This window comes from Malus domestica, chromosome 04 (genome assembly GCF_042453785.1).
Source record: "Malus domestica chromosome 04, GDT2T_hap1".
Taxonomy (NCBI): domain Eukaryota; kingdom Viridiplantae; phylum Streptophyta; class Magnoliopsida; order Rosales; family Rosaceae; genus Malus; species Malus domestica.
This window is the reverse complement of record NC_091664.1, coordinates 21,900,522-21,906,521: the sequence shown is the minus strand read 5'-3', so window position 1 is coordinate 21,906,521 and position 6,000 is coordinate 21,900,522. Positions and strand designations below refer to the sequence as shown.

Sequence of the window (6,000 nt, the reverse complement as noted above, 5' to 3'; positions counted from 1 at the left end):
ACACATCATTTTGTACATAATATTATATACGCATGTATATTATAAGGAATTTATACTTTACCAGTCTTGACAGCAGCTTTGCAGCGGAATAAATAATGTCTCAAAATTATTTAATAGCGTTAGATTTCAGTATGAACCCTAGCCATGTTGAGTGGCACTAAAACCACATGTAAGCAGTTTATTAAAAAACCTATAAGCCAGAACTATATCAACTAGGTACTAAGATTACATGACTGAATCTTTTCCAAGATATAATGCAGCTTTTATCAGAAGGTAATCACATGAACACTTACCTATGTTCGATGCCATGTCTGAGCCGCAAGTCAGTCTTCTACTCCCACTACTCAATAGCTCCCTTACTGTGTGAATAGGTCTCAGTAATCTCTTAGGGTTTTTCACGATTGGGAGCATGGACTACAACTTCATATGTATATATACATATATACGTTAGCTGGGGTTGCACTACCGGCCTATCAACTGTTGCATGCCGTTATCATCTAAATAATAAAAGAGTCCTATCATGATTCAATATCTTTGCTTTAAACCCTTATCAGGATTTAATCAAGTTTGCTGCATGAATATAAGACTCCATAATCCTTATGAATTGGAGATCAACTATATCACTTTTATAACAAATAACTCGTAAAACAAGTTACTTGTCATTCAAGCAATATCAAAGACTCATTGTCATTCACTAGAACTTTTACATACCCATGAGTAGAAACAGTAACTGCTGAAGCTTCCGTGCCCTCCTCATTAACTTCCATGGAATATTTGTGAAATATTTGGGACAAACAAAGGTCCTCCTCACCCGAAGCTGGCGACTCCACCATCTTTGTCAAACTGTCAAAAGGTAATACGAGTCCCATATCCTTGAGAATTTCGGAAGCTTCCAAGGCAAAAGAAAACTTAATTAAACTTTGGGATTCTAAAGTCACCAACGAGAACACGTATATAGGGAACATGGTGATCTAAGAAATTGGAGCTAGAACAAACTTTCTCGATCAAAGCTGGTAGACCATCTACTTCATCCGAAAGAAACAAAAACATGGAGAAAAGACGCGACCCATCTAACCCCATTTCATAAGGAAGCTCTAAGACTTTGAAGCCATCAAAGGCACATACAAATTGTTCCTTAGAGCTTCTCATGAAGGGGTGCGTTAACTGATGATCTCCGATTGCCAAGGTAGAATTCATACTTTAAATTTAATGGATAAAACTTTTGACCCTCCTGCCAAGCTCCCTTAAAGTATAAAGCATTTCCAATGATGGTTTTGGTTAATGACTGTGTTGAGCTATATATTTTCACAAACAAAATATATTAGCAAGTCTTAATAAAAATGGGAAGACTTCAAAATAAAGTCCAAAATATGGACCGACTACAAATAAGGCTCACTTTTTATGTGTGTATGTGCATATATTCTTATATATACTATATTTTATATATAAGAAATAAAGAGAGGGAAAAACAAACCTACAGCCGCACACGTGGACCTTGGCGTAGACCAAGTCTGAAAGAAGTTCGTCATCTACATGGCAACGGGTATAGAGAACGTGTGTATCTAGAACCCTCTAAAACTCCCACGTTCTCCACTCAAGAGATGGTTTTCTCTCAGCATCTCCACACCCCAGGAAAGTTGCATCCCACTAACTTCAACTGCCATGTCCACTGTTCGCCTATAAAAAGGCATCGAACCAAAGCAAAGGGGAGGACACGGAAACAAGGGAGGAGACCCTGCAGAAATTAGGAGAGAAATTGAGAGATCTCGCCAGAGAAGAAGAACGAGGGAGGAGAGCAAAGCGAAAAAAGAAGGAAAAAGGAGACACGGCAAAGGAAAGAACCAAAACATTTAAAGGTACATATCTATCTTTCTAGATTTCTTTGTTTGGTTTCTCTCAGTTCTACAGGAAAAGAAAAATGGAGCAGTTGGCTTCGCTCTCCATCACGGCGATTTCAAACTAGAGAATAAAGCCGTAGGCCTCTGTCACCTTCCTTTCTCCATCAGTGAAGACACTTGTAGCACCGTCACGGACGTCAAACGAAAGTCCAAAAGGATGTTGCAGCCATGTCGTGACCTCTCTACCCATCAAGTTCGTCTATGCCGAGTAGTAGTCCATGCCGTTGTAGTTAATCCCATGAATTTCTTCGGGGTGGTCTAAACCACCCCGTGAAGTTCCAATCAAATTCAGGACGCTGCAATGGCTTTAACACCACCATCGCTGCGTCTTCGCTGTCATCAACAACCCGCAAAAGCCTGTGTCAAAAACAAATAGCCGTGGTCACATCTTCAAGGACAAGCCCGCCTCCGCATTCTAGAATTGATGGTGTTATGCACAACGTTCCAGCTGAGAAAAAGTGCCATAAGAGCTTTCAAGGAATAAAAAAAACGCTTACCGTCGTTGTTGTCTTGAAGTAAAAAAAATACCTTAGAAGGAAAGGACGTGCTGCTCACATAGAGTACCAAAAGTGGCACGAGCTGCTGTCTAAGTTGCCAGGAAAACCGAAGTAGCTGCCGAAGTCGAGATTGATGCTGCTTCAAAGTTAAGGACGTGCCACTGCAGTTATTCCCATGAATTTCTTCGGGGTGGTCTAAAACCACCCCGTGAAGTTCCAATTAAATCTATCAACTCCCCCAAACACCGGCACTTCAACCATCGTCACGGAGTTCCCGAAGCCGTTCTTCAATCCGGACAGCAGCATGCTACCTTTTCTCATCAACAGCATAGAAGAAGGCGGTCGTAGACGAAGTCCTCCGCCGTGTGAACAACAACCGTAGTAGCTCACATGTAGAATTGAAATGGTTACTGCTAGGAGCTCATTGAGAAACTTCGCATCAAGAATAGAAGAATTCAAAAATTGGGCGTGTTGCTGCTGCTCCATTTTAGGAGCTTGGGGTGTTGATGCTGCTCCGTAAATGAAGATTACAAACTCTGCAAAAGAAAGTAGAAAATGAAAAGTAGAGAGGGAAGAGAAGAAAACAAAGGGAATCGGAAGGAAAATCTCCAGCAAACAAAAAGGATTCATGACTACAGTTGAAGATATTTTTTTTCCCCTGCGAGGACAAAATCCATGCAGGAAGTGGTAAAACTAAAAATGCTTTCTTTCAAAAAGCTTAGCACGTGGCACCTCCAAGATAAGTAAACCATTGTCAAATATTGGGCAAAAGATAAATTCAAAGTTGGAGAAAGAGGACAAAAACAAAGGAGTTTAAAACTCACAAAGAAGAGAAGAGTTCCAGCCAACATCATCAAAAGAAGCTTTTGTTACAGCAAAAGTAAAAATTAAAAAATGATTGATGTAGTCTTCTTCCCATACAGGAAGGCCACTCATGAGAAAAACAAAAGAAAGTCATGGATCCCCATTATGGGACACACTGACAAATTGACAAGACAAAGGAAAGCAAGGAAGGAAAAATGGTTTACGTGGGAGTTGGCTCACGTGAAGAGGAAGAGAGGATTTCGTACTTTCAAGTCTTATTGGAATTTGGAAGCTTTAAAATCAAATGAAAAACAATGAAGAGAAAAGCTTGATGTCAGAAGGTTTTGAATCAAATGGGTTCAAAGTCCCATATTTAAATGGGGTGGAAAATCAAAAAATAAAATAAAAGAAGAAACAAGAAGTTTGTTGCAAGCAAACTTCACAAATTAATTACGGACGGTACTTATATGGATCAAACCTTTCCCAAACCGTGTGAAAAAGTCATGCAAAGATGAATCCTAATTCACTAAGGATTTATAACACAAGGGAAGCCCTTCAACCAACCAAAAATAAAAGGTTGTTTAAATGCCTTTTTAGTCCATATGGTGTGAATCCCACCTTCTACTCAAAGAAAGGACAAAGTCCCATTTACTTTGTACTGCACATCCCTCGTGGGTTGCTACTTAAAGAAAAAAGTGAAGTCCCATTTCACAAAAGGTCATGTATGGGTTTCAAACAAGTCTGAATACCCAATTGACTTCTCATTTTTTCCAAGTCTGAACACAAGAATGCAAACCCAAATCAAATATATGAACTACGCCGGTTTGATTCCGTTAAGGATACGTAGGCAGTCTGATATCAAGTTTTAGACGCAACCGTGAAACCGAAACGAATCCCTGGTTTATATAAACTAAATTCACTCATACTATCAAATACCAAAATGGCACGAAGCCAAAGAAAAGTTTCAAAGGGCACAAAGCCGTATCAAATCTCGAGTGGCACGAAGCCGAAGAAAAATCTCAAATGGCATGAAGCCGAATCAAATGCTCCAATGGCTTAAAGTCCTCGCCTGCATGCTGCACAAGGCATCAGTTGCTCCTCGCCCGCATGAGCTGAAACTGCATAAGGCACTATGCTCCTCGCCCTCATGAGCTAAAACTGCACAAGGCATCAAATCCAAACAAGTACCAAACACTATGAACTACGCTGGTTTGATTCCGTTAAGGATACGTAGGCAGTTTGATATCAATTTTCAGACACAACCATGAAATCAAGTAATGAACTACGCCTGTTTGATTCCGTTAAGGATACGTAGGCAGTCTAATATCAAGTTTTAGACGCAACCGTGAAATCGAAACGAATCCCTGGTTTATATAAACTAAATTCACTCCTGCTATCAAATACCAAATGGCACGAAGCCGAAGAAAAGTTTTCAAAGGGCACGAAGCCGTATCAGAGTCTCAGATGGCACAAAGCCGAAGAAAAGTCTCAAATGGCATGAAGCCATATCAAATTTTCAAATGCTCCTTGCCCGCATGAGCTAAAACTGCATAAGGCACTATGCTCCTCGCCCGCACGAGTTGAAACTGCACAAGGCATCAAAACCCAAACACCATGAACTACGAGTGACTTGATCCCTCAAGAGGGTACGTAGGCAATCTAGGGTTCGACCTAGGTGCAGTCACAAAATCAAACAAACATCAAATTCCTCAAGTTACATTTTTATTCGAATTGGAATCAAAGGGTATTTCTTTCCCAAAAGAAAGATTGTAATTAATAGGCGTGTAGCCTAGAATGGGTCGAACTCGAATTAATAAAACCCTCTTCGGAAAACTGAACGAGGGTGAAATTGTGTCGAGTGAATTATTTGTTTACATATTATGTACAATTTTTGCTCAACAGACTGAACTGAATTTGGAGGAAGAACCTCTTTGATGAGGCCCTTAGTCACATTTTCAGCCCACAAATTGACTTTAATTCTTGCTTCTTCAGCCTTGGTCTTGGAATTGACCATTTCTGGAGCAGCCTTACAAAAAGTGTCCACCACTTCTTTGAAAAAAGGTTTGAGGGAGAGAGACTTGTCGACCCAAATGCCATTGGCAAAGAATAAGCAAGGACCCCTGCTGGCGGATTCATCTACGAAAGATAGAGGGAGGAGATCCAAGGTGAGGGTGTTGAGGTGGAGAGCACATGGTGTATCACCCGTGTTCCCGTCACAATGAAAAATTTCTCATTGAGATGGTCTATGGACTTGGCCCTTAGGAAAGAGAGCAACTGGTCCTGGGTGGAACCTTTTGTCCTAGCTGCCATCATGCTCAGCACAACCTGGATTGAAACCGGCATGCACACAATGTTGTTATCCTTACCTTCAGTCTACATAAGCAGATGTTTGGTCATTCGTAGTGCGACTTGGGTTAGTTTACTGACAGATTCTTCTAGTTTGCTGACAGGTTCTTCTGGATCCATTATTTGAGAAGTCGGAGGTTGATGCTGTTGTAGTTGAGGGAAGAAGGAAGACAACGGCTATAAAGATGTCAGGTACGTTTGGGAGATTTATATAGCTAAGCAGAACCTTATGCAGTTTTATATATGGCTAGGCAAAACCCTAGGGCAGTTTTATATATGGATCGTTTCAACCTCTTACGTGCCGCACAATGACTCTTAAATGCGATGTTATCTCTTACTTGGAGAAACTTTTTAACACACATATCTCACTATCATTTGTATTTATATAGTGACATGTGGTGTAAAACCCATGTTACGATCATACTAAAAAATCTCTCCTCTTACTTGCCGTATGC

General features: G+C 40.5%; 1 long non-coding RNA gene across 1 annotated transcript; it reads right to left on the bottom strand.

Moving 5' to 3' along the window:
• Window positions 1-1,820: 1,820 nt before the first annotated feature.
• On the bottom strand, window positions 1,821-3,429 carry LOC114824393 (uncharacterized). Its single transcript, XR_003772685.2, has 2 exons — window positions 2,427-3,429; window positions 1,821-2,255 (listed from the first exon to the last, which is right to left on the bottom strand). It is a non-coding gene; the product is annotated as an uncharacterized lncRNA (long non-coding RNA).
• Between the last annotated feature and the right edge of the window lie 2,571 nt (window positions 3,430-6,000).